This window comes from Monodon monoceros, unplaced genomic scaffold (assembly GCF_005190385.1).
Source record: "Monodon monoceros isolate NGI ecotype Baffin Bay Population unplaced genomic scaffold, NGI_Narwhal_1 Super_Scaffold_16, whole genome shotgun sequence".
NCBI classification, from domain to species: domain Eukaryota; kingdom Metazoa; phylum Chordata; class Mammalia; order Artiodactyla; family Monodontidae; genus Monodon; species Monodon monoceros.
In genome coordinates, this window is record NW_021703772.1 from 55,740,277 (window position 1) to 55,767,057 (window position 26,781).

At 42.0% G+C, this 26,781-nt stretch overlaps 1 protein-coding gene and 1 pseudogene across 1 annotated transcript in view; both read left to right on the top strand.

Moving 5' to 3' along the window:
* The first annotated feature begins 981 nt into the window (after positions 1 to 981).
* NFE2L2 (nuclear factor, erythroid 2 like 2) overlaps positions 982 to 26,781 on the top strand; it is a 75,945-nt gene continuing 50,145 nt past the window's right edge. The window contains exon 1 of the mRNA XM_029225516.1: positions 982 to 997. The gene's annotated coding sequence lies outside the window, so the exon portion shown is untranslated. The remainder of the gene's footprint in view (positions 998 to 26,781) is intronic.
* Positions 18,588 to 21,746, top strand: LOC114896571 (annotated as a pseudogene).

The following is a 26,781-nucleotide window of genomic DNA, read 5'->3' on the forward strand; positions in this document are numbered from 1 at the left end:
CTAATTTATCCACCTACTGATGAGAGAAAAGGGACATTTGACCAAATATGTGCTTCTTTTTACTGAGCAACTTTAAAGGGCAATGAGTGGCATTAGGTACTTTGGGAGATGCAAAGATGGAGCATACAAGGATTTTTGCCATCCAGGAGCTCCCAATCTAGTAACCACAGTAGTGTCTTGTGTAGTACTGGTTAGAAGTATGGGCTCTAGGCTCTATTCATTTGAACCCGGACTCCACCACTTACACATTCCTGGATAAGTTATTTAACCTTTTCATGCTTCAGTTTCCTAACTTGCAAAATGGGGATAGAGTCATTAGGAAGATAAAATGAAATAATGCATTACATTTTTAATAAAGAATGTTTATTATTATTAATACCAATAACTTTAATACACAAAGTAAATGTTCAGTGTCATAAGAGAGGTATATATAAAGACCTATGAAAACTCAGGAGCTACAGCAGGAACTTCTTAGGAGGGCAGGGCAAAGCAAAGCATTCATTGTTAGTGTTTAAAAAAAAGAGACAACAGACCCCAAATGGAGTCACTTGTGTTAAGCCATGTGACCAATCAAGACTTAATACCTAACTTAATTGAGGTTTCAACCTCCCCCAGGAATATAATCTTAACTGGTCAGTCTGGAATTTCCTGGTCAGCACTAATGAGGTAATCCACTTGTTAGACCCCTTCCATCCTCCAGAGAAAGATGAGGTAATCTGCTCTTTCCTTGTCCTGCCCCCTTCTGCTTATAAAAGCCTTCCATTTTGTACATCTCCTTTCTATCCGCTACATGGGATGCTACCCAATTCATGAATCACTGAACAAAGCCAATAAAATCTATAAAATGTACTCAGTTGAATATTTTTTTAACAGATTTGGTGGCAGCAGTGGGGTCTGAAGTGAACTTCTGATGGCTTCAAGACAACAAGAAACACAGGCATGGTATTCCACAAACCCACTGAGTTCTCTGTCTTCCTGCCATTTCCGAAGGCCATGGGTAAGTTCCTCTTGGTTCTGAGTTTCACTCTCTTTGGATTGAGCTCCTGATTTAATTGGCTTTCCAGCCCATGGCAGGTCAGTTTAAGCTAGCAGACAGTTCCACCCAGAACTAACCCCTAGCCCTTGGTTCAGTTTTCAATTCCCCATTTGATTGGAAATCTTAGCCCTTGGTTCTGTGACCAGATTCCACACTGGTAACTGTTGGCAATTTAGTCTGCAGTTTCCCATTTGTTTGGAATCAGCTTGCAGTCCCCATTCTTTGGGGTATCTTGTTTCAATTCTCTCCCCAACCCCCGTTCCACATTGGGAATGGCTGGCAGTGTGCACAGTGCCTTCTGTTGGCCAGTCTGCAGTAACATTTCTTTGGTTACTGTGTGGTATACTAAGGTTCACATGTTTGTTTTGGTTTGTATGAAAGGCTATTGTTGACAAGGATCTTGGAAGCCTGAAAGCCACAAAAATTGCTGGGCATGGATTGAACACTTAAAAGCTATTAGAGTACTTGCCACCAAATTCTAACACTCCTGTGTTAGGATAAGTTGGCCATAGAATGGGTAGGTGGACACTAGGTCACCAGCCAACCTCAAGAAAATTTGCAGACAATGAAGTACACTGTAAAACACCACACAATTCCCAACCAAGCAGCACATTCCCTTTTTAGTATTAGTTTGACTCCAAAAGCTTAGCTAAATAAATACATAAATAAATAATTTAAAAATAATAAAATTTAAAATTAATAACTCTTAAGTTCTAAAATTCTAAAGAGTTAAGCACACCACCTTCCAGCACACCTGCTTATTTTATGTCTAAGTAAATTGACCTGGAAGCTGTAGATTTTTACAAAAATGGCAAAATCTTACTAAAAACAAGCTAGGATTACAGTGGCCATTATGGGGAATGTTCCAATTAGACAAGATCTAATGAAGTGAACTTGAAAGCAAGCATTCTCAAATTAAACAGAATGAGATACATATCTTAATGGGTATGCAGAAGGCTCCAAAAGGCTTCATGATTCCAAAATAACTTCATTGAAATATTCATTGCAAAGGCTAATAAAAAATTCAAGACACAAGAGGTACCTAAAATAAAAGACTGTAAGACTGGCATGGCTCCAACTGTTCCTCTCTATCCTCATTTACCTGAGTATTCATGTTCCACTAATTCTCTGTCTGAACTGCTTTTCCATTCTGAAGAGGCTATTAAGCAGTTTAAAATAAAACCACCCAAGGTTGCAGGCAATTCTCCTCAGGTATCTTTCACTCCTTGGTCAAAGACTGAACTAAAGGCCACACTTAAAGAATTTGCTAAACCCAGAGAGGATTAAAAAACAAGCACTTCAAAAGTTTTTTGAAGAATTTAGAGTCATTATCGGGCCTATGACCCTGGTCTGTCAGATCTTTATCAGCTCGTGCACATGCTGGTAGAATCTGGTGAAGCACAAAAATGAAGGAAGCAAAATGCAAAACGCTGAGGATGATAATTTGAGATCCTCAATCTTCAGCATAGTCCCCTATGGACCATAAAATGCTCTCAAATTAGAAACTGATCTTTTAAGAGTCGTTCCTAGAGTCTTCCTTGGTCTGTTATTCAGACATGCAAACAAAAGAAAGATGAATCTGTGATAGACTTTAAAGCTCATCTGGAAGCGCTCTTCCTACAGCTTTCTGGGTTTCATACAATAGGTAAGGTCACCCAACCTGCTCTAGCTACCCTATTTGTAGATGGATTATGTCCTGAGGTTAGTGGATTAATAAAAAGACAAAAAAATGGGATGGGAGGCTGGCTACCTGTTTGACTGAACTTGTGACCGTAGCTGAACACTTTGAAAGGACTTTGGAACAAGACTGTAAACAAAAATCCACCAAAGCTATTGACTTTAAAGTTATAACGGCTCCAAGGCCAGCTTGGATGCTTGGGTCCACTACATCACAGTCTCCTGGGAGGGGTCTATCGTTAAAATGCTGACTCAGGGGTTGATGTCTCAGTTGTATAGTCACTTGGGACTCTGAAAAAGATAATGTCCTCAAACAGCGTATGAATAATTTTCAACAGATTTGTAGGTATAAGCGCCCTCATATCGACCCTCAAAGGAGGGCCCCTGTATGGCCCCCTCCCAGAGTTGATGAGACTCTGAGGGATTTTCTGGTAAACTGTTACGTTATTCCCTTAAATAGCCAAGGGAAACTAGAATTAAAATCAGTGGAAAACCTTGCCAAATTCTGGTAAATACTGGAGCTACACTCTCTACTTTAAACCCCACTCAGAGCCTGCAGATGTGGTCCTGGAAAAACTGGCAGAAGCCAAGCCTGCTAAGGGTGAGAATACTTACCAGAGTGCGCTCTCCCAGATCTTTGTCTACAACACCCAATAGAGAGAGAAAAATAAAATATCTTTTGCACCTTCTTTGGGGACAACAAAGGAGTTATTTAGCACTTCCAGAAATATCTACTGTTTGTCCTGGCTGAAAATGGACAAGATATTTAGAAGGATTTTTAAGCAGCTCTGTGGTCAGAAATTGGCCAGTCTAAAAGCTGATATTCAGACCCTGATAGGAATTTTTTTAGGCCTCCTCCACTAAGCTAAAATAAAACTATGTACACAAAGAAAAAGAAAAACCTTCTAAAGATGGGTGGAACAACCTATGATGTCATTTAACTTGTAACCGAATTCCTTGAAGAATTAAAAACAACTGTTCTTTTCTTATGAACCTTTACAAAACCAGAAATGCTCCAAGAACCCTTATCTAAGTCATCTCTTTAAAATATAAACTTCAGGGAGGTAATTCTCATTAGAACAAAAAAAGTGGAAGGGGAGGTCATTTTAAACTTAAGCAAATGAAAAATCTCTTATATTCTTCTCCACAAATATTAGTAAAAAGCTCTAGCCATCTGAGCAGGTAACCTTAACTTATTTCATCTACGAGAAAACATTGATCCAACTTCTTTTATAACTAGTAAGTTTTGTATTATTATACCTGATCCATGGCAGTAATTTTAAAACAGAAGCTATAATATCTCTGTTTTCATCTGTCTATATGTTTGCGTGTGTGTGTGTGTGTGTGTGTGTGTGTGTGTGTGTAATAGATGTGTAGTATTTTCTACCTTTGGATGGTAGTACCAAAATTAATTTGTAAAAGAACTCTACTTGTTTTTTCAAGTTCACATGATTTGAAATAATCTTTGGTAAATAAAAGCTAGTTTAAGGTTGTTAGATTAATTAAAAGAGGTATGTCTTCAGAATTATCAGCATTAAAATAATGGAGGCATACTTATTCTACTTAGGTTTCTTGGTCAAACAAATTCATGTAATCTTTGTTACCCAATTTGTCAGCAAGAAAAATAGCTTGGGATGACAGCTGACTTTGTCTAATGTCTCATGAAATTTCTGCAGGTAGTCTAAACATAATTATCCCGAGTAAGTGAATTTAATAGATATAAACAGGATAGAAGTTTTTAGGTGAACTTTTAAAATAGTTTCCCCAAATCTTTTTGGTAAACTGAAACCTTAAAGTTTTGCTAAGTTAAATTAAATGATGGATAGTTATTATATATCTAGATCATTTCCAAGTGAGATAAAATGCTAAAACATTAGTTGCTGAGCACAGGCTTTTCTACATTTGCTTCCTTTCCCAGAGGACTAAATATACTTGGATTTATTAGTAAACATGTTTCATGCCACACTGAAAACTTTACTATGAGAAAGCATATGTTTCTAGAAAGTATAAAAAGTATTTATAAATTTGTCATTAGAATGCTAATATAACAGTTCACAATTGTTTACACATATATGTACATATATTTATATATGTTTACATATATATATAATTAAAGCTACTAGAAATAATAAGGGAAACATCTCCATCTGCAAGGAAAGTAGGATGTATGTTTTCAGTAAAAGAAGGTATAAGGAATAGAGATGCATTTTTGTTGAGGAAAAAGAAAGTAATTTTGTCCTAAAGTGAGACTGGTTATTTCAGAACGAGAAAGAGGAAAAACAAGTACAAAATTGTAAAGGTTTGTGGAAAAGGAATCTTGGGGATAGAATTTTACATGTAGTCAAGCTGGCTAAGATTAAAATGAATTTATGTAAGTGAATGAGTTTTAATATCAAAAGTAAGCTGGTACAATATTAAAATTTGGTTTTCTCACTGTTGAAAGGACAGGATTTTTTTGGATTGTTGGTCTGCTCTTAATATGACGTTGTAAACAAAGGTTTTTCTTTACCTTTTAAGTGATCTGTCTAGAGAGCAAAGATTCTGTGTCTTATCAAAATAATTTCCTGTGTTTGTTGTTTTTACCAGGTCTTTGATTACTTGAGTAAACCTAGTCTTCTTGCTATTAAAAGAGCTAAGTTTTGCTCAGAACTATGTAAGCTTCTGTATTTGCATTCAAAGTCTTTGTCACTATGGTTAAATGGCTAAGTATTGTTTCACAGTGACCTATGATCCTATATAACCAATTGTTTTAAAATCTTTTGATATTTGTTTACAAACTTCCCAAAATCAAATTCTAAATAAATTCTTTTTGATTTATAACTAACTTTAGGATTTCCCAGAGGGTCCCTGGAAAATCACAAAAGACTTGTTCTTTCTCCTTATAAAAAGGGAGAGGTTAAACTAATTAGGCTTATTTGATATGTTAAATTACATGAGAAGCGTTGTCAAATAAGAAGTAATATTAAGCCTTCTTTATGTTGTATTTGTATAGGTATATGTTATAAGTGTTCCAGAAATTGAGAGAAATTCTTGGAAATCTGATATGTTCTGGTCTAATGTAACCAGTCACAATTATTATCTTAAAATGTGTATGTCACAGAAATAACCGAATTTCCTTGTCAATTAAATTGTAAAAAACTCTCATCAGATCTTTTTTTTTCTTTTCTTCTTTTTTCTTTTTTAGATCTTTAACCATGTCCATTTTTTATGTCTTTTATCATTTACACAGTAATTGTTTTACTCTGATACTTTTGCAAAAGTGTTCTTGCAAAAGTGCTTCATCTTTAAGGAGATTCATGGAAAGGACTTTGAAGTACAGGTTTCTAGTAACTTTAAGATCATAAAACTGAACTGGGTAAGAACTTCCAGAACTAATGGAAAAACTGGATTCAAGCAAAATAAGTGTTAATTACATGGGACTGAACGAACTGAGGAGGATGACTATAATTTTTTATGACTTTTTGTTTGAAACATTGCTGGTTCCTTAATGGTTTTTTTCCCCAGATTTAAGGAAACCTTTTCTCTTAATTTATACATGACATGTAGCAATTTGGTAAAGTATACCTTTGTAAACACAGATGAAACATTTACTTTTTCTCCCTACCTCATCCCTCTATAATTAGAAAATTCTTGAGTATTCTTCCACAGCAATAGAGTTAGCTATTTGCGTAAGTTCAATATGAATCAGTTCTCCTTGTAACAGGACACAATTGGAAACATGGGCTATATTACCAAGGCTTTGACTGGAATGTCATATTTGAGAGAGATATACATGGACTCAGATATGACCAAAGTTTATGGTCAGTCACTGTAAGTTTAATGCAGACAAATTGGTTTAACTTTATCTTTTTTTTAATGGGGGAAACTGTAGAGAGAAAAATTATGTTTGCACCTTTGTAGCTATTATATTCTAGTTCTGTTAATTGTCTTTAAGGTTTTGCTATATACCTATAAACTGGTCTGGATTCTAAAGTCTTATAGTTTCCTCAAATATCTTGCTACATTTCCAATTTTCTCCCCCTTTTCTGATTTGGAATCACTAAGAACATAGAATGCCCTTGAACTATATCAGATCCTCCTAACTACCTAGATGGCAGCCAAACTTCAGGGATTTGAACCTTAGGTATACATCTCACAGCTGTATTCAAGTCAAATGGACTAGGAAGAGAGGTAGCTGACTTAGAGGCGCTGGATCAAGACTTCGTGAAACCCTTTCTTCTCCTTCTTCTCTTTACTCTGGCATTGACCTGGAAAGATAACACTATTGTCCACATCTCCCAAGCCATTGCTAAGGAGGGTATCTAGAATCTGGAAAAACTTTTTATTTCAGGCTAGGAGATTTACTTCCTGAATGCACTGAAAGCCTAACTGACCCCTGGCTTGAATGGGCAAATTCAACAATTTCTGCAAATGAAGCCGTTAACAGTGCCACTTCAGTGGAAGCGGTTTGTGCCCCAACAAGATTTATCTTTGTATGTGGTGGTTATCATTCCCCTTTGGCCTATGGATGCCTAAATGGCTAGTGTATAACAGGGAACACACCTCTTAGGTTATCTAACCATGTCCCTAAACAGTCCACAATCAAACTGAGAAACCTCACTGGCCAACACCCCTGAATTTTGCATCATTGGGTTAGAAAGGACCTACCAGGCATTTTTCATGATTCAGAATTCTCTTCCTTTGGTAGGTCCCTACTTCCCTGGTTAGGAGTAAATGTGAATGAGGCTATGATCAGGAACGTCTCCTTAACTCTTGAAAGTATTGTGGAATCTACTGCTAAGAAAATAGCTGCCCAACAACAGTCCTTGGACTTTCTGGTCAAAGTTGGTTCTTGATAATAAGATAGCCCTTGATTATCTTTTAGCTGAACAAGGAGACACCTGTTCTGTAGCTAATACCACCTGCTGCACCTGAATTAACACTTCTGGAGAACTTGAAACTCAGTTACATACGATCACTAATCAAGCCACTGGCTTAAAAGGGTGACTCCTTCATCTAGTTCTTTCTTTGACTTGTTTGATTTTCATTGGTTTGAGTCTTGGGGACCGTGGCTCTGAGGTACACTCCAGACATTGGGAATTATACTACTAATAATAGCCATGGTAGTCTCCCTGGCATGTTGTATTCTCTCAAAAGCCTTAAATGCATGTTTGCAGCCATTAACCATTAAGCAAATGACCTCCCTAAGACTGGAATGCCAGAAAATGAATGAAGACAATGACCAACTAAAAAATTGTGAGCCTGAAGTCATGACCTGTGAATACCACACAGAGGATCAATAAAAGCTGTGAGAACTACAGAGCAGTAGCCGAGAATGGCACTAACACCTTAAATTTTTCTTGTCATACCTCTCAGTTAAGCTGCCCAAAGGATGGGAATTGTTAAAAAAGAGACAACAGGCCCCCAATGGAGTCACCTGTGCTAAGCCCATGTCAAAAAACCAAGACTTAGTACCTAACCTAATTGCAGTTACAACCTCCCCCAGGAATGTGATCTTAACCAGTCAGTCTGGAATTTCCTGGTCAGCACTAGTGAAGTAATCCACCTGATAGACCCCTTTCATCCACCAAAGAAATGTGAGGTAGTTTGCTCTTTCCTTGTCATGCCCGCTTCTGCCTGTAAAAGTCTTCCATTTTGTACAGCTCCTTGGAGCTCCTTTCTATCTGCTAGATGGGACACTGCCCAACTCATGAATCATTGAATAAAGAAAATAAGATCTTTGGAATTTACTCAGTTGAATTTTGTTTTTTAATAATGGCTTTATGAAGGTGGTATTGTAACTGAGCTTTGAAGAATAAGTAGGATTTGGAAATGCGGAGATGGGGGAATGGAGAGTGCCCCAGGAAGATGAACTATGAACAAAGGTGATGGGAAAGGAGGTCAGAAGGTATGGAGTGTTTGTTTGTAGCAGAAATAGTTAGTAGTTCAGTTTAGCTGGTATGAAGGACATGTGAAGAGAAAATGATGGTGAAAACTTAGCTGTAACAACAGGTTGGACTTATGTACAGGGCATACACAGGCATACTTGAAGATATTGCATACTTGGTTTCAGAACACCACAGTAAAGCGAATATCGAAATAAAGCAAATCACACGAATATTTGGTTTCCCAGTGCATATAAAAGTTATATATATGCTATACTGCAGTCTGTTAAGTGTGCAATAGCATTATTTCTAAAAAAGGGAAAAAAACAACAATGTACATACCTTAATTAAAAAATAATGCTGTTGGAAAAATGGCTCTGATAGACTTCCTTGATGCAGGATTGCCACAAAACTTCAATTTGTAAAAAAAAAAAAGGCAGTATCTGCAAAGCGTGATAAAGCAAAGAACAATAAAACAAGGTATAACTGTATCAGGCAATGGAGTTCAGCCTTTATAATTTGGGCAATAGGAAGCCATTGAAGGTTTTTGAGCAGGAAAGTGGTGTGCTCATGACCATGCTTTCAGAACTCAGCAACCAGGTGTGACATGTATTAGAAGAGAGAGGAATGTGATTGTAACAGCTGCCGTTTCCTGAGTGCTAATGTATTAGTCCACTTGTATGGTGAGAGTAACAAGGTAAAGGTGGTGGTGAGAACTGAGAAAGAACAGATATGAGATATTGGGGTGGTTAGAGTTTACTGAATTTGATGGGTGTTGCATATGGAAGGCAAGGAGGGGCTCTCTGGCTTGGGTGAGTAGGCAGATAAAAGTAAGGGCCTAGCAAGTTTGGGGGGAGAAACTCAGTGTGTTCATCTGTTGACGCAGGGAATTTAATGTAGTGAGACAATTGGGCAGTGATGTCCAGGAGGCAGCTAGAAATGTGGGCCTTGGGAGAAAAGCTCAGGACTGGAAAGATTTTCAGATGAACTGCAAAGTTATACCAGTAGATGGAGAAACAGAAGACTGGATTAAATTACCAAGGGAGAGTAGAAAGAGTGGCAAAAGATAACCAAGGGTGAGTCCTTGGGGTACACTCATATTGGGGAAAGGGTGACAATGACTGCATCATAACCAATTCATCAGATTTCACTATCACCTGATAGCCTGTGGACAGGAGCAGAGAAATTAGACAGTGTGTCCTATCCAGAGTAGGGATCAGCAGTATTGGCTGCCTAGGGAGGGCAGGGGTGATGGAACCAGGGGTGCTGGTCAAAGCCTTGCTAGAATGTCTCCCTATGGATCTCAGGCTTAGAAAGGGCTGTCCAGTCTTGGTTTTATAGGGGTTCCATAACAAAGTACCACAAACTGGGTGGTTTAAAACAAAAGAAATTTATACTCCTCCAGTTCTGGAGGTTAGAAGTCCAAAATCAGGGTGTTTGCAAGGTTGGTTCCTTCTGAGGACTGTGTAGAAGAATCTGTTTCATGCCTCTTTCCAAGCTTCTGGCGATGACTGGCATTCCTAGGTGTTCCTTGGCTTGTAGATGCATCTCTCCAGTCTCTGTCTCCATTGTCACATAGCATTCTCCATGTATCTCTGTGCCTTCACATGGCCTTCTTCTTATAAGGACACCAGTCATGTTGGATTAATGACCTTATCTTAACTGATTACATCTGCAATGACCCTATTTATGGATAAGGACACATTCTGAGGTACTAAGGGTTAAGACTTCCACATTCCTTTTGGGGAGGATACAATTCAACCAATAAAAGGCCTGATAGCAAGAAAGAAAGTAGTGTAGGTAGGGGGAGGAGGAGAGAAATGGGGGCTGGTCAGTGTGGTAGAGATGCAGGTGGAATTTTTGAACACTAGAGAACAGTGGAAGTGCTTTTCGCCGCAAATGAGTCTGAGTTTGAGATGACTGTATTGGTTTATACACATTTAATTACACCTCTAGCTTTAGAATATTTTTTTTCCATCAGGAATTGACTTGGATCTGTGATTTGGGTGCTTTCCTAAAGCTCCAGCATAGATGGACCCAGCCCTCTGCAGAGACTTGGGGTGATAATCTGGTTGCAAGTGGGAGGCTAGGGGATTTGCCCTAAGCCATGTTTTATGGCAAACCCATCATATTTATATGGTTTGCTGTTATTTGGGGTGACCTGGGGTTAGGGGAGCTGTTGGAAGTAAGGGGGGCCAGACTCCCAACCAACCTTTGGACGTTCACTGATCTCTAGTTTATTCTTTCATCCTGCTGACCTTTCCAGATGTATTGTAACTGTAGTAACCCTAATGTGTTAGTTGAAAATGGAACCAAGACGACATGATTTCCATGCTCTCAGACTCACTTTCTGGCTCATGCTCATCAGCAGAGGGGGCAGTGTGTGAGTTAACTTTTCTAGTATGGTAGTTCAAGCATTCGGGGGCAGCCTTTAGCCGCAGCGGTCTTACATAATGATGACACAGGCTTTTGCTGCCCTTGGAACAGTGAATAAGAAACTGCACACAACATAACACGACCTGTGTTACAACACAGATTTTGCAACTCGCGCAAACAGCAAGGTACACATTAAGTACAGTAGAATGGTTGCTTGTAGGCCAGAGGAGGAGGGTGGGGGGAGACCCAAATAAAGTGAGATGACTGGTTGATAAAACAAGAGGGGGGCATTGCAGAGACTGATAAGGAGAGGGTACTATAGACTAAGGAGTGTGATTAATACAACCTCCTGCGTCAGAAGTTTTAAAAAACAAACAAAAAACAGCCAGAATATCTGGGTCGGAACTGCAAATCCACTGTTCACTAGCATTTTGGAAGTTAGCTAACCTTTCTATCCCTCAGCTTATCATCTGTAAAATGAGATAGTATTAGTACCTACCTCATGAGATTGTTGTGACAATGAAACGAATCTGAACGTATAAAGTAAAGTGCTTAGAAGAGCACCTGGCACCTAGTGAACACTCAACCAGAGGGTTGAGTGAATTAAGTAAAAGAATCCATATAAAATGCTTAGCACAGCACCTGGCCCATAGTGTTCAATCCACGTTAGTTAACTGCTGTTGTCATAGGCATCATCGTTATCACCACCATCATTTCTTTACATGGCCAACACCATGCCTGAAATGAGAGAAAGAGAGAGAGCTGGAGACTGTTTTGCACCATTGAAAGACAATGCTTTCTACTATGCTAATTCCACCTTCATCATTCCTTTTGTGTAATCTTGGGCAAGTCGCTTCACTTCTTGCAGTATTGGTTTCCCCAAGTAAGCCTCCTACACCTGTCGTCAGCATTAAATCTCAATCTTGGCACATCACTCCCTTGGAAGCTCTAGTGCTGGAACCCCGCACTTAGTTGTATTAGTTGCTGTGACAGGACCCAAAGCAAAGGCAGGGGCCTGATCCTCAGGGAAGTCACATTGGTCCTTGTGAAATTGCCTGACCCCTTAGGCATGTCACACCCTCTAACACAAGCCCTATCAGTGTAGCCTACTTGAACCCCAAATATGGGGTCATTGGGAACTATTGGTGCCTCATGGAAGCAGAGGCCCACCCAAGATGGGATAATCTGGGTTACCCATCGTTGTCTCAGGGATTCTACTCGTCTTGTTCCGACCTTTTATTTTCTGTTTTGTGTCAGAGTTACCGAGGACTTGCTTTGTCAGTTGTTGTACTGATTCACAGCTCTTCTCTCATTTAGTCCTCATAACAGCCCTGTGAGGAAAGAACTGTTACTCTCATCACTTTGTGAATGAGGAAACTGAGGCACAGGGATGCAGAGTCATTTGCCCCAGGTTATACAACTAGTAAGTGGCTGAACCAGTGGCTGAACGCTTGCAGCCTGGCAGCAGAACCTTTGCTACTACACCACCCCTTGGAAGTTCCCAGGGAGTTTGGCAGTTTGGATCCAAAGGGAAATTGGACGTAATCTTGATGCGACAATTTCACCTTAATGAATTTATCTGATAGGTCTGTTTGACTGGCTGTTTGAATGCTTATAATGGCAAAAACAAACAAACAGGAAAACAGCTAAACATCCATTTATAGAAGACTGTTTAAGTAATTTACGCTACATAGTTGCAGTGGGATGATGCAGACTCATGAAAAAGAATAATGTAGATTTATATGCATTAATATGAAACTATCCCCAAGATGTAGTCCTAAGTGAAAAAAAAAGCTTGCACAAGTATGTATATTAAAAAAAGATTGCAGGGACTTCCCTGGTGGTCCAGTGGTTAAGAATCTGCCTTCCAATGTAGGGGATGCGGGTTCAATCCCTGGTCGGAACTAAAATCCCACATGCTGTGGGGCAATTAAACCCGTGCACTCTAGAGCCCTGCGCCACAACTAGAGAGCCAGCGTGCTGCAACCAAGATCCCACATGGTGCAACGAAGACCCAATGCAGCCAAATAAATATTTTTAAAAATTGCAGGGCTTCCCTGGTGGCGCAGTGGTTGAGAGTCCGCCTGCCGATGCAGGGGACACAGGTTCGTGCCCCGGTCCGGGAGGATCCCACATACCGCAGAGCGGCTGGGTCCGTGAGCCATGGCCGCTGAGCCTGTGCGTCCGGAGCCTGTGCTCCGCAACGGGAGAGGCCACAACAGTGAGAGGCCCGCGTACCACACACACACAGAAAAAAATTGCAAAAGGAATGTATATAACACGCTATCATTAATACTTTATTTATTTATTTTTGTCTACGTTGGGTCTTCGTTGCGGCACGTGGGCTTTCTCTAGTTGTGGCGAGTGGGGGCTACTCTCGTTGCAGTGCACGGGCTTCTCATTGCAGTGGCTTCTGTTGTTGCAAAGCATGGGCTCTAGGCGCATGGGCTTCAGTAGTTGTGGCACGTGGGCTTCAGTAGTTGTGGTTCACTGGTTCTAGAGCGCAGGTGCAGTAGTTGTGGCGCACGGACTTAGTTGCTCCGTGGCACGTGGGATCTTCCCAGCCCAGGGCTCGAACTTGTGTACCCTGCATTGGCAGGCAGATTCTTAACCATTGTGCCACCAGGGAAGCCCTCTATCATTAATACTTTTAAAAAAGAGGTGGACACACACACATACTTACTTGTAGTTTTAGCTAAAAAAAAAAATGTCCCTAGGGCTTCCCTGGTGGCGCAGTGGTTGAGAGTCCGCCTGCCGATGCACGGGAAACACAGGTTCGTGCCCCGGTCTGGGAGGATCCCACATGCCACGGAGCGGCTGGGCCCGTGAGCCATGGCCGCTGAGCCTGCGCGTCCGGAGCCTGTGCTCCGCGGCGGGAGAGGCCACAACAGTGAGAGGCCCGCGTATCGCAAAAAAAAAAAAAAAAATGCCCCTAGAGGCATATGTAAGAAACTGGAACTAGTGCTTTTCTCTGTGGGCAGAATTGGAGGATTAGAGATCTTCTGGGGGAGGCAAAATTACTTCTCATCCTTTTGTACGATTATGTATTTTAAATCATAAATGTTTATTTCCTTTTCAAAAATTATTTTAAAAGAGAACGGGCAAGAAAAGAAGAAAGACTCGTGGGAGGTATGGAGGTTTCAGCCCCTTCTCCGATGTTCCTGTTCACTCCTGGGTTTCTGGGGAAAAATGGTTTAGCATTGCATGCTAGCATTGTTTGAGTGCTTACTTTGTGGCCACTTTTGCACTAAGGGCTTGATATGCTTTGTCTCACTTAAACCTCACAACTATCTACAAGGCCATTTTATTTCACCTCTTTCTTATAGAGATTGCTCACAAGCAGACCTGAGTTGGGAGTGCAACCCGAGCGGATTCTCCAGAGGTAATAAACATCTAGAATAGGCCTCCCTGCCACTAGCCCATGCCCATTCCATTCAGTTGTTAAGGATGTTGAAGGTCTCTTAGAACAGTGGTTCTCAAAATGTGGTCTCCAAATGGCAGCATAATTATCACTGGGAACTTGTTAGAAATGCAAATTCTCAGGCTACACCCCAGGCCTACTGAATCGCAAATTCTGTGGGCGTGACCCAGTGGATATGTTTTAACAAGCCCTCCAGCTGATTCTGATACATGTTTAATATTTAGAACCACAGTCCTAGCCCAATGGACTCACCTGGGAAACATTAAAAATACCAATGCCTGAGTCTTACCTCACCCCAGAGATTCTGATCTAATTGGTTTGGGATGTGGCCTGGGCATGAGTTTTTCAATGCTCCCCAGGTGATTGAAACCACTGTGACCTAGACCTTTGGAAGCAGTCCCCTGCATCTGGGAATGGCTAATGGCACAGTTAGAGCATAAAATCAAGCTGCAGAGACTAATAAATATGTAGGAGCATCACAACTTTCCAATTTTAAGTCCTGTCCCCTTCCCCAAACCCTGCACCTAACCAAGGAGGCAGAGCCATGGGTGGGCAATGCTCTTTGGCTAAACAGGTATGAACTTATTAGTTTGAGCCCTTTAGTAGTGTTACTTACTTTTTTTTTTTTTTTTCGGTACGCGGGCCTCTCACTGTTGTGGCCTCTTCCGCTGCGGAGCACAGACTCTGTACGCACAGGCTCAGCGGCCATGGCTTACAGGCCCAGCTGCTCCGTGGCATGTGGGATCTTCTCGGACCGGGGCACGAACCCGTGTCCCCTGCATTGGCAGGCGGACTCTCAACCACTGCGCCACCAGGGAAGCCTGAGTGTTACTTACTTTAAGCCTACAAATTCAGTCTTTAGTGAACACTGAGAAGAGGCAGGAGAGAAAATATCAAATTATCCACAAAATAATTTAATAGGGGAAATGAGATCTGTAAATGGCACAGTAAAAACCTAATTTTACCAGCTCACCATTTCTTGTACTTAAATATTTTGTACTGAAGATCACATCATATCACATCTCCAACAAAAGAGGGGTTCAATCAGCGTTTTGTCTAGTCAGTGAATCCACTAATCAATAAATGAATGAATGGATGTCACTGAAGGAGAAGCTGATTCTGTCTTTGGCATCCACAGCCCAACTTACTACCAATGCCGTTCTTGGAGTGGAGCATGGGGAATAAAAATCCATTGACAATAAATGTGCTAAAATCAGGTGCTAGAGCTGAATGTCACCCTAAGGGGACTATAAACCCCGATGGGAGTGGGAAGGGTGAAGCAGGTGGCAATCAAATATTTCCAGGTTTCCTCCCTGGAATATAGTAGGATGGCACTTCCCCAACCCCTTGGAGTTCTCTGTGGCCGTGTGACTTGCTTGGGTCACTGAAATAAGCAGAAGTGTTGTGTTTTGCTTCTACACAAAAGTTTTAAGAGCCAGTGTGTGATTTGTCCTACCTCTCCGTAGGGTGACCAACCTTCCTGGTTGCCTGAGATTAAGGAATTTTCCAAGGTGTGGGATTTAAAGCGCTAAAATTGGGCCACCTCTAGGGATTAATGTTTCAAGCAGTGATCATTCCATAAGCTTGGGTCCAGGAATGAGGGCAATTCATTAGACAAGACTCAGAGCATTGAAATAACTTGCCGGGGGACACACTGCTAGTAAGATTGGAGATGGGTTCCAGGCCATGTCTGTCTGACTTCAGAGACCACAGTCATGCAACACTCCACCTGGGTGTAGGTAATCTTTATTACAGGTATCTTTTTAAATTTTGTTTTCAACTGTTGAGGCTCTGGTCGACAAAGGTAGGTGAGAACACCAACTTTCTCAAATTCATTGAATGACACTCATTCCACAAACAGGTGTGCTGGGCTACACAAAGATGAAGAAATGCTACTATGATTTCTTCCCTCAAGAACTATATAATGTAGAAGGGAGATAGACATGTACATAGCTCCCTGTATCACAAGACAAGCTGATAGATATTATTAAAACATTTTGTATACCTTTCTGTATTTAGAAAATTTACCACAACAAGCACATACTAGTTTTTTTTAAGTGTTTATTTTAGAAAGCAACAATGAAAAACAGCTAAAGTATCTTTACCCTTCAGGTTACCAATTCTCAGCACATCAGTAATAATAACAATAATAATAATACCTAGAGAAAGTATATTAATGCTTTCTTTTTCTGAAGGTCAGTACCATTTATTCAAAGATGATGGTACAGTTGCACTTACCTGGCTTCAGTAGGATAGCAGCATTGAGATTTCATTCTATTATGCTGACAAATTTCCCATTGTATTCATGGTTCCTCATTCACCCTGTGTGACCAATGGCCCAAGTATGCATGCCCACTGGGCAGGATTCTCTGCTATGGATCAAAGACAGCTAACTGGTCCAAAGTAGGGTGGTCTTTGTTAAGGAATGAAGGAACCAACCCTCCCTAAAGATCCTTCCCACTGGTCAAAGGCATTAGAATAAAACCTTATCCAGAGAGGGCGTGGTGACCGGACCTGAGGCAGAGGAAATTTGAAGCCCAGGACCTTCCAAGATAACTGGGCTCTCTTGCCAGTCCTGGACAAAGAGAGTGTGGTTTCTGGAGAAAGCATGACTGTCCTGCTGTCTGCAGTTGGACAGCCTCCCGGGCTGCAAGGAAATTTTGGTCTCTGAGTACAGTCAATAGTACCACCTGGTTTGGTGACTTGAGCAGGAGTTAAGCAGCAAATGTGTGTATGTTGGAACTGTTTGGGGAATGGAGATGACAATAAGCAAACAAACAAAACCTACTGCTTTGAGATGTTTTGTAACAGCTGTGCTCCCTACAGAATGGGTTTCCTCATTGCCTGGATCCAAGAGCATCTTCTGGGTCCTCCCTGTTCGAATGCTGAGTGTCCATGGAGAATATGAGCCGAGGAGGGAGGGGGTGCTGTCTCCCAGCTAAGACCGGGCAGCAGTCATGCAGGTAAAATCTCAGCAGCTGTGGTGAGGTGGTGCAGAGGGCCTGGGGTCTGTCAACTCCAGGTGAGAGATTTCCCCCAGGTCTATTGGTGAATGTGCTTCCTCTGAGCAAGCCATAGACAGGAATGTCATTGTAACTTGTGCTTGTGACATCTTTGCCCAAGAACAGCACAGATTGAATCTTATGGGTTTTTTTGTTTGTTTGTTTGTTTTTTTTGTGGTACGCGGGCCTCTCACTGTTGTGGCCTCTCCCGTTGCGGAGCACAGGCTCCGGACGCGCAGGCTCAGCGGCCATGACTCACGGGCCCAGCCGCTCCGCGGCATGTGGGATCTTCCTGGACCGGGGCATGAACCCGTGTCCCCTGCATCGGCAGGTGGACTCTCAACCACTGCGCCACCAGGGAAGCCCTGAATTTTATGTTCTTTATAATATGGAAGGAAATATATAGACTTGCCACTTCTTCATGCCTTGAGACATCTCATAATATATGTTATACGTGATATGTGTATATATATAATAATCATTATATTATTATCCTATTATTCTAGTACTATGCCAGTCAGGAGAGGCTAGATAGGCTGCATTAACACATAACCCCCAAATATTATTGACTTAACATGATAAAAGTTTACATCTTACACCACAATTCAGTGTAGGTAGGGGGCTCTCCTGGGTGACTCCTTCAAGTGGTGACTTTGGGATTCAGGCTCCTTTCATCTTAAAATGCCATCAGCTTGGGAATTCCCTGGTGGTCCCGTGGTTGAGACTCCGTGCTCCCAATGCAGGGAGCATGGGTTTGATCCCTTGTCGGAGAACTAAGATCCCGCATGCCGCATGGTGCGGCCTAAAAAACAAACAAAACGAACAAACAAAAAATGCTTCAACATTTGGCCTCAACAGTTGCCACCAAGGGAGAAAGGAGTACGTTAAAGTCTGTGGCTACATCCACTACTTCTGCCACATCCCACCGGCAGAACCCAATCACAGGGTCCCATCCTAACTGCAAGGGAGCCAGGAAATGTTGTCTTTTGTGTGCCAGGAAGAGAAAACGAAATTGATGGGTGTCTCGCCAATCTTTCCTGCAAGTTTCTCCAAGGTGAGTTATTATGTAGTATTTTTCTTCTAATTATGCTTTGCATTTGATACCATTTAGGCTGCCTCCTTGCTTTGCACTGTATTCTGTGACATCCACGTGCAACATCCCATTCCTCACAACAGCGCTGTGAGTTGTCAGGACGGATTTAATAGGGGAAATGATTGAGGACCTCGAGACCCAGAGTAGTCACATGACTTGTCCGAAGTCACACACTACGGTGACAGAGCTCTCTCTTAGGTTGGCAGAGTCTCTCCACTGCACCACCCTGTCTACCCCAGAAGCTCAGACTAGATTAGGCACAGATCCAAGTGTGCAAGAAATATATTTTTATTCTACTATAAATCAACCTACTTTATCTTTTAAGCCCCTGCTCTCTCTTGGAAGGTGTCAGCAATGAGTCCCATCATTTTAATATCTCTCTGCCTTCGAGGGCGTGTCTGGGTTTGGGGTGGGACATGGCGGGGGTGCAGGGGTTAGTGCCAAGGTACTGGGGGATCCATGTGCTCCTTAAGTCAGCTCTTTGAGAAGGCACCAACCCAGATGACTACAGTTCCTTCTAGTCTCCCCACTGATAGTGATGCATCTGTGCCTCCTTCCTGCCCACACGGCCCATGTGTGTCCAGCAGCTCCCTGCTGCTTTGGGGCCACTCCAGGGTCTGGGAAGCTTCATAGGCCCACACCCCACAGCCATTCTTCTCTCCAGGCTTGTGCCTTTCCGAGGAAGGAGGGGAGGGGAGGAGGGAAGGACGCACTCAGGCCTTTGCTCTCTCATTTTTCATCCATCTCTCCTCCCACCCCAGTGAGAGGAAGTGTTTCCTCATCTTCCAGGGAAAACCCACTCTCCCCAAACCTTTTTCCTCCGAATAACTTTGGCTATACACCAAGTCCTCTCCAGTCCTCTGAGGGCATTTATAACACAAAACGCAACTCAGAGAAGTTTCTCGTCCTTGTTTTGCTTTTTATCCTGTCACATCATTCCCCTACCTTGAGGCAATGAAACAAGGGCCTGCTGTCCAAGGCATGGAGGTGGGGACGGGGAATACCAAGAAACAAACCATTTCTCAATCACATGTGTATCACATGTAACTTCAGCAGGTCCTGGTGGAGTGAAGTCCCTGTGTCATTTTCCTGCAACTAACAGTGAGGGGAAGAGGCATTGATGGAAGTTATTATATTTGGGAACTAGCACGTTAGACCCCTTCCTGCCTGATTGGTCTTTAAATGTACACTTCCCCCTCCTCCACCTTGTCCCCTATGGCTCCACCTGCAAAGGATTGATCTGACAATCTTGGTGATCAAGTTTTCACTTAAGAACTGAGGACCTGGTCTTCTCAGAGGAAAACCCACAGCTGGGAAAGCCTGTCTATAGATGATTCCCTAGTCTTCTAAATGTGGAAAAGGGGATTTGTTTCTCTGTGTGTTTAAATGTTTATCACTTCCCCTACCTCAGTTATGAGCATGCACCATAGAGGTAATCTGTTCCCAGGAGGACATGTCATTGTACATGTCATCCATAGTGATGATGGGAAAAGGAAGCATTAAGACAACTTAAGTGGAAAGATCACTTGTAAGAGCTGCAGAAGTCAGACCAACTGACAGGCAAAGAAATGCTGCCTTAAAGCAAAGCATCATGTAAAAACAAAAATCTGACTTGTACCAAATCCTATTTGCAAAGTGGATTTTAGAATAATTTCAAAACACACTAGGCTTTCAAAAGATGTTTGTTTTAGAGTGCAACTGGCCTCTGGTCAAAAACTGAAGTTTCAGTAATGCACAGTAACAATTGTTGTATAATTACTGGCCACAAAATACCAGGTGCCCAACCAAGCCTTTTCTACCCATTTAAGAGAGCCACGCCAAGCAAAAATGCCCTGCCTAGCCATACCCAGAAGTTCCAAAGCTCAACCTTTGTCACCAGGAAGGACAAAGGAATTAATTCACAGAGCAAAGCCATTATAAGGCACAACCAGGTGTTCTGTTGTAAACACCTTTTGTTAATACATGTTGAGAGTTGAACTTTCTCACATTTAAAGGAGGCCTGCTTGAGAGAGAATTTAAACCAAGCCAGGCCCAAAGTTGTTTTCTTTTTTAGATGTGTGACATCATAACTATGGGGTCTACAGAGTAGGGAAGCGCTGGCTTTGGAATCCAAAGTCTCCCCCAGCTATCCTTTGACCTAAGGATTGTAGTGTTCCCTGTTCTTGTGTGAACAGATTGCTTTAGCATCAAGGGAATGAACTCGAAGAGAACAGACAAAACGCAGGAGTGTTACAGGGAAGAAACATATTAAGAGACCTAAAGATGCACTTCCTCATTATATGTAAGGAAGCTATTTCCTAGATTCCTGGAGCTATAAAAAGCCAAGTGAATTTGCTTAAGTTAATAAATTTTATTGAATTATGATGATAATACCACAGCAAAATGTTTTGTTTCCTCTCTTTATTGCTTCCTGTTAGTTACTGAGAGAAGAAATCCAGTGTAACTTTTTTTGTACTCTGATAATGATGAGGCTCTCTCATTTGTTTTGCATGTGCTTCCCAATGTGTGTGTTTGTGTGCCTATATAATTAAATTGATAAGATGGATGCGTGTGTGTGGTTGCTACAAACACAGATGTAAGGCTAAAGGTGGGGCCCAGTTTTGTTACAGCAAAACCCCATCATAAAAGCCCTTTGCCAGGTATTGGAACTGATTGTTCTGGACTGAGAGGAAAGGCAAAATCTTCAGTTCTCAGAATGACCTGAAAAATCTGTGGTATGAACCTTATTCTTCTTTCCTAACCCTGGGATTAGAATGAAGGTCCACATTCAGCTAAGATGACTCATCTGCTTTGGTTTGTCAGTGTCAATGTCCCAGAAACAGTCTGGGTCCCCCTGGGTTCAGCTGATGGACCCCGAGTTCTTCTTCACCAATAGCGGCAGAGGCTGAGGCGGCGACAGCGGTAGAGTGGACATCACTGAGCAGGGGGTGTGAGCCAGGGGCTATCTGAGCACCTCCCTGTCTTCTCTCTGCATCCCCTCCAGGTTGGTGCTGATCTGCATTTCACACATGAGGAAACCAAGGAAAAGAGATAAGTTATTAACCTGAGCCATGTGGAATTCCTGTTTTTGCAGGTCAGAAAAGTCTAATATCAGCAAGTTCGTATGATTCAACCTAATATTTGCCCAGTTAGTAGGTTGTGATTCCAGAGTTTGAACTCTTACCTACCCCCAAAATGGTAGCTGCATATCTGTATTTCAGATGGCAGGCTAGGGCTCTGAGCAAATGCATTCAAAAATAAATAAACAGGGCTTCCCTGGTGGCGCAGTGGTTGAGAGTCCGCCTTCCAATGCAGGGGACACAGGTTCGTGCCCCGGTCTGGGAAGATCCCACATGCCGCGGAGCGGCTGGGCCCGTGAGCCATGGCCGCTGGCGCTGAGCCTGCGCGTCCGGAGCCTGTGCTCCGCAACGGGAGAGGCCACAACAGTGAGAGGCCCGCGTACCGCAAAAAATAAATAAATAAATAAATAAACAGTGCTATCAGTAGATGACTTCCTTTCTTCTCCAGTCTGAGGTTTCAACTACTGACTTTATTCACGTCATAGTGTGAAAGTTGGCTGGAGCCAGACAAGACTGCCCTGCCTGTGGCTATTGTTTTTGCTGTGAAGCTGAAACCAGCCCATCAAACCAGCTCTGTCAGGCTGGCTACCTCTCAACCTGCCTGCCTAAATGTATCTTCCTCTCAGGATGGCACAGAGGCATACAGCCCATCTCCCCAGCTGAACTACCACCGCTGGAAGCACTCACCTGTGACCACATGCCTTCCTCCTAGAACCATTGTTAAACTCCTCTCAACCTCCCCTGTTAACACACTGATGATTAGTTTGTCATCAGATCACGTGAGCTCGGGGCTTGGATCAGGTGAATTTGGTTTGGAGCTGACGGGTAAGGTCAGGAGCGTGAGGGTGAATCATAGACTATTAGATGCAGCAGGAACGTTAGAAGCTGTGTTGGCCGATCCCAGCATTTTACAGCCGTAGAAACTGATATACAGGTGCCAAAGCTTTGGTGTCTTGATTGTGGAATGACCACATTTTGCCTGGGACCGAAGGGTTTCCTGGAGTGTGAGACTTGCAGTGCTCAAACTGGGAAAGTCCTGGACAAACCAGGACGAGTTGACCACTCTCCTTGCTTGGGAGCCCCAAACTCTTCTGATTCTCTGGGCAAGTCAGATTTGCGCAAGCCCTGACAGCAAAGGCCCCACGGCTGCTTGGTACAGCTCAAAAACCCCAGGTGGAGAAATGACAGCAACACAAACTTACACGGCACAGTTTAACCCCGGCTCGCTCCCCTGAACGGTCAGTATCGAGGCGTGAACTTGGATGCCACATGGAAGCAGCCATGTGAGGTAAGGTTGTGTCTGCCTCATGGCTGACTGAACTCTTAGCCTCTTGGGCCAATTGCATTTGGGAAAGCTGGGTGGATTGAGTCAGTCTCAGAAAATAAGGCTGTGGTCTGCTTTATTGACTTCATAGAGAGGGCCACTGGGTCTGCCTCAGCCATGCAGTTCACAGAGCCTGCTAGGAGAGGGCCGCTCTGTCTTGTCTGTGCTCCATGTGGCTGCGTGGAGGGTGGAATGGAGAAGTGGTCAGGCAGGGAGAAGGGTCAGCAGGGTGCCCCGTGCTACCATCGCTTCCTCTTTCAGAAGTTTTGTCATTCAGAGGTTTTGAATCCTGCAGTAGGCAGTTATTCTTGGCTAACTTTGGACTTTTTCCTTAAATGTCAGGCATCTAATTTTTAAATATTTCTTGGTTTTACTTCTCCTCCTGGCCTATTTTGCCCCCAGCCCTTGGTTGCTTGGTAGCTGTTTCCTTCACCAGGCCTCCTGCTTTCTGTTCTGCTGGGATGCAGCCTCTAGCTCATGCCCTGCACCTGGGGATGAGTGTGTGGGGATGAGACGAGAAGGAGAGGGGGAAGCAAGAAAGGAATAATGCAAGGATCCCAGTCAGGCAAAATTGTCAGATGGTACACGTTCACTTCAACATTCTCTTTCCTGTGGGCATTCCCTTAAGCTATGCCTGGACACCCCTGCCCCCGTCCCTATTCCTACACACACCTGCTGAGATCTACTTTTTTCATGCCCCACACTTGTTCTCGACCACCACTGAAATGTCTCTCTTAGTGCCGAAATAACATTTACAAATTTACTGATCAGAAAAACTCGTCACTGTTAATGGGAGTTAAAGTCAGAGGCCAAGGCCTCAAAAGTGAATCCTAACTATGACCTGTGTAATTAATACCCCTCTCAGGTTGTCTTAACACTTTAGTGAACCTGATGCCAGTGGAGGGATTTTGAAATTGGGGGAGGGGATGGGAAGCATAGTGAAGGATTATTTGTGACAAGGGTTGCCAGATTTAGCGGAGAAAAATTGGACACCCAGTTGAGTCTGAATTTCACATAAAAAAATATGTTTTTTATAATTTAGTATAAGGATGTCCCTTGCAATATTCGTGATATACTAAAAATTATTCATTGTTTATCTGAAATTCAAATTTAACTGGGCATCTTGTATTTTATCTGGCAACCCTCTGACCCACAATGTCTCCCGAATATGCAGCCTTTGCAGCAGGAGGTCGGGATTGCTGCAGAATTTGGAACAGTTTCCAGATGTCTGGCAGAAGGGAAGCAAGTCCATCAGAGAGGGCATCATGTGGTACAGTCAGGTGAAATCTCTGCCCCCAGTGCCAGGCCTGTTGATGTGCAGGGGCATGTGAGGTAGGCCTGAACGGAATACCCCTGGAGCCTGGCCAAGGTGCTGGTAGAAAGGGCATGTTCTGCTGGGTCCTTCCCAGAAGATACAGTGTCTGGTTCCGGTGCTGACAACTGACCCATCTAATATCCATCACACTAGAACATTATTTTTAGATCTGGGGAAGGAGTGGCAAGGTTTTAAAAATAAGGTACTAGATATAGAGGGAAACTACATTCAAGAAGCTCAATCCTGACTGGGAAATGCAATCCCTGGGCCTGCTAACATTAGAGCTAGAAAAGGTTAGTACCAGCAGCTTTCTGTGTTAAAATGCCTAAGACTGAGACCCAACACTTTTCTTTTACTTTTTTAATAAACAAAGGTAATGCTACTAGCTTCAAGAGAATTGCTTTAGCCACCTATAATAATCTTTTTGTTTTCAATTAATGAAGAGAGTGAAATTAATCTTTTGTTTTCTTTTTGTTTTGTTATCTGTTTTTGGCTTCTGTATGGGATATACCCTGTCTGCTCTTCCAGATCTACCCTCTATCCTTCTTCTCTACCCTGCTCTGTGCTCTGGGAAGCTGACACTTAGGACTCCCTTCGTTTCTGTCTTCTATTAGGACCAGCCAATGGGAGACATCAGCAAGAGATTGGAGGTTGGAAGACAGTTAGGTCAGAAGGATAACTTTACTGTAGTTGGCGTTTATTAAAATGCTCATGGTTTCAACAACTTGATAAAAAGCACTCAAAATAGGAACAGATGAATACTTCTTTAATGTGATAAAATACATCTGTATCATCCCCCCAAACCAGCATGCTGCTTGACAGGGAAATGCTAGAGGCAGGAATAAAACAGGAGTGCTTTGCTATCACCATTATTAGTTAAAATTTTACTGAAGATACTAGCAATCATAATCAGACATGATAAAGACTTCAAGTATAAAAATGGGAAAGGAAGAAAAAATAGTCACTATGTACAGATGATAAGATTTTTTCTCTATAAGCCCAAGAAAAATCACTATAAACAATAAGAAAGGGTTTGCAGGGCAGAAATAGATACACGGATGTAGAGAACAAACGTATGGACACCAAGGGGACACTAATATGTATAAAGTAGATAACTAATAAGAACCTGCTGTATAAAAAAATAAATAAATAAAATTCAAAAAACCACAAAAAAACAAAACAAAACCAAAAAAACAATAAGAGGGGGACTTCCCTGTCAGTCCTATGGTTAAGACTTCACCTTCCAATGCAGGGGTTGTGGGTTTGATCTCTGGTCAGGGAGCTAAGATCCCACATGCCTCACAGCCCAAAACACCAGAACATAAAACAACAAATTCAATAAAGACTTAAAAAAAAAAAAAGAATTCAGTAAATTAGAAGGATGCAAAATTAGTTGATCTCATATATACACAAACAGTAACCTATTAGAAGATAGAAGGATGAAGGATCTTATTTAAAGTAGCAACGAGAAAGAGAAAATACCTAGGAATAAATTTAACAACTATGCACAAGCCCTATATGTAGAAAACTTAAAAGGAAAAAAAGAAGACCCAAAATAGATTTTAACAGGTAGAAGACATAACTGGATAGGAAAATTAAAAATTGTTAAAATGTCACTTATCTCAAAGTTAATTTAAAATTTTAACACAATTCCAATAAAAATACTGAATTTTTTCCTTTTGAAGTTGACAAGCTAATCCTCAAATTTACATTGGAGACAGGGGTAGAATAGCCAGGAAAATTCTGAAAAGAAGAGAAATACGTACATCTGTGTGTGAGAAAAGGTAGTATGGTTAGCCTTGCCAGATATTAAAACACACTACAGAGCCTCAGTAATTAAAACAGTGTGGGACTAGTCCATAAATAAACATACAGATGAATGGAACCCATGAGAATGTTCTGATACAGACCCAAGTAGATAAGGGAATTAATATATGATAAAGGTGACATTGCGGGGCTTCCCTGGTGGCGCAGTTGTTAAGAATCCACCTGCCATTTCAGGGGACATGGGTTCAAGCCCTGGTCCGGGAAGATCCCACATAGCACGGAGAAACTAAGCCCTTGCACCACTGCTGAGCCTGCACTCTAGAGCCCGCGAGCCACAACTACTGAGCCCATGTGCCTAGAGCCTGTACTCTTCAACAAGAAAAGCCACCACTATGAGAAACCTGCACACCGCAACGAAGAGTAGCCCCCGCTCACCACAGCTAGAGAAAGCCAGTGCGCAGCAATGAAACCCAATGCAGCCAAAAATAAAATTAAAAAAAAAAAAGGTGACATTGCAAATCATCAGAGAAAAGAGTAACTATTCAATAAATGGTGTTGGTATAACTGGATAGCCATCTGGAATAAAACTGGATCCATACTTCACACTGTATAATAAATTACAAAGAAATCATATTGCAATGTAAAAAAATACTAAAATTACTAGAAGAAAATTATGGAAGAATTTCTTTATAACCTTGGAAGGTCTTTATAAATGTGACTCAAAATCCAGAAGCCATTTGAAAATTGATAAATTCAGTTATGTAAAAATGAAAAAATATCTGTGTGGTGATATATATATATATATATATATATATATATGGTGATATATATATCTATATAGATCTGT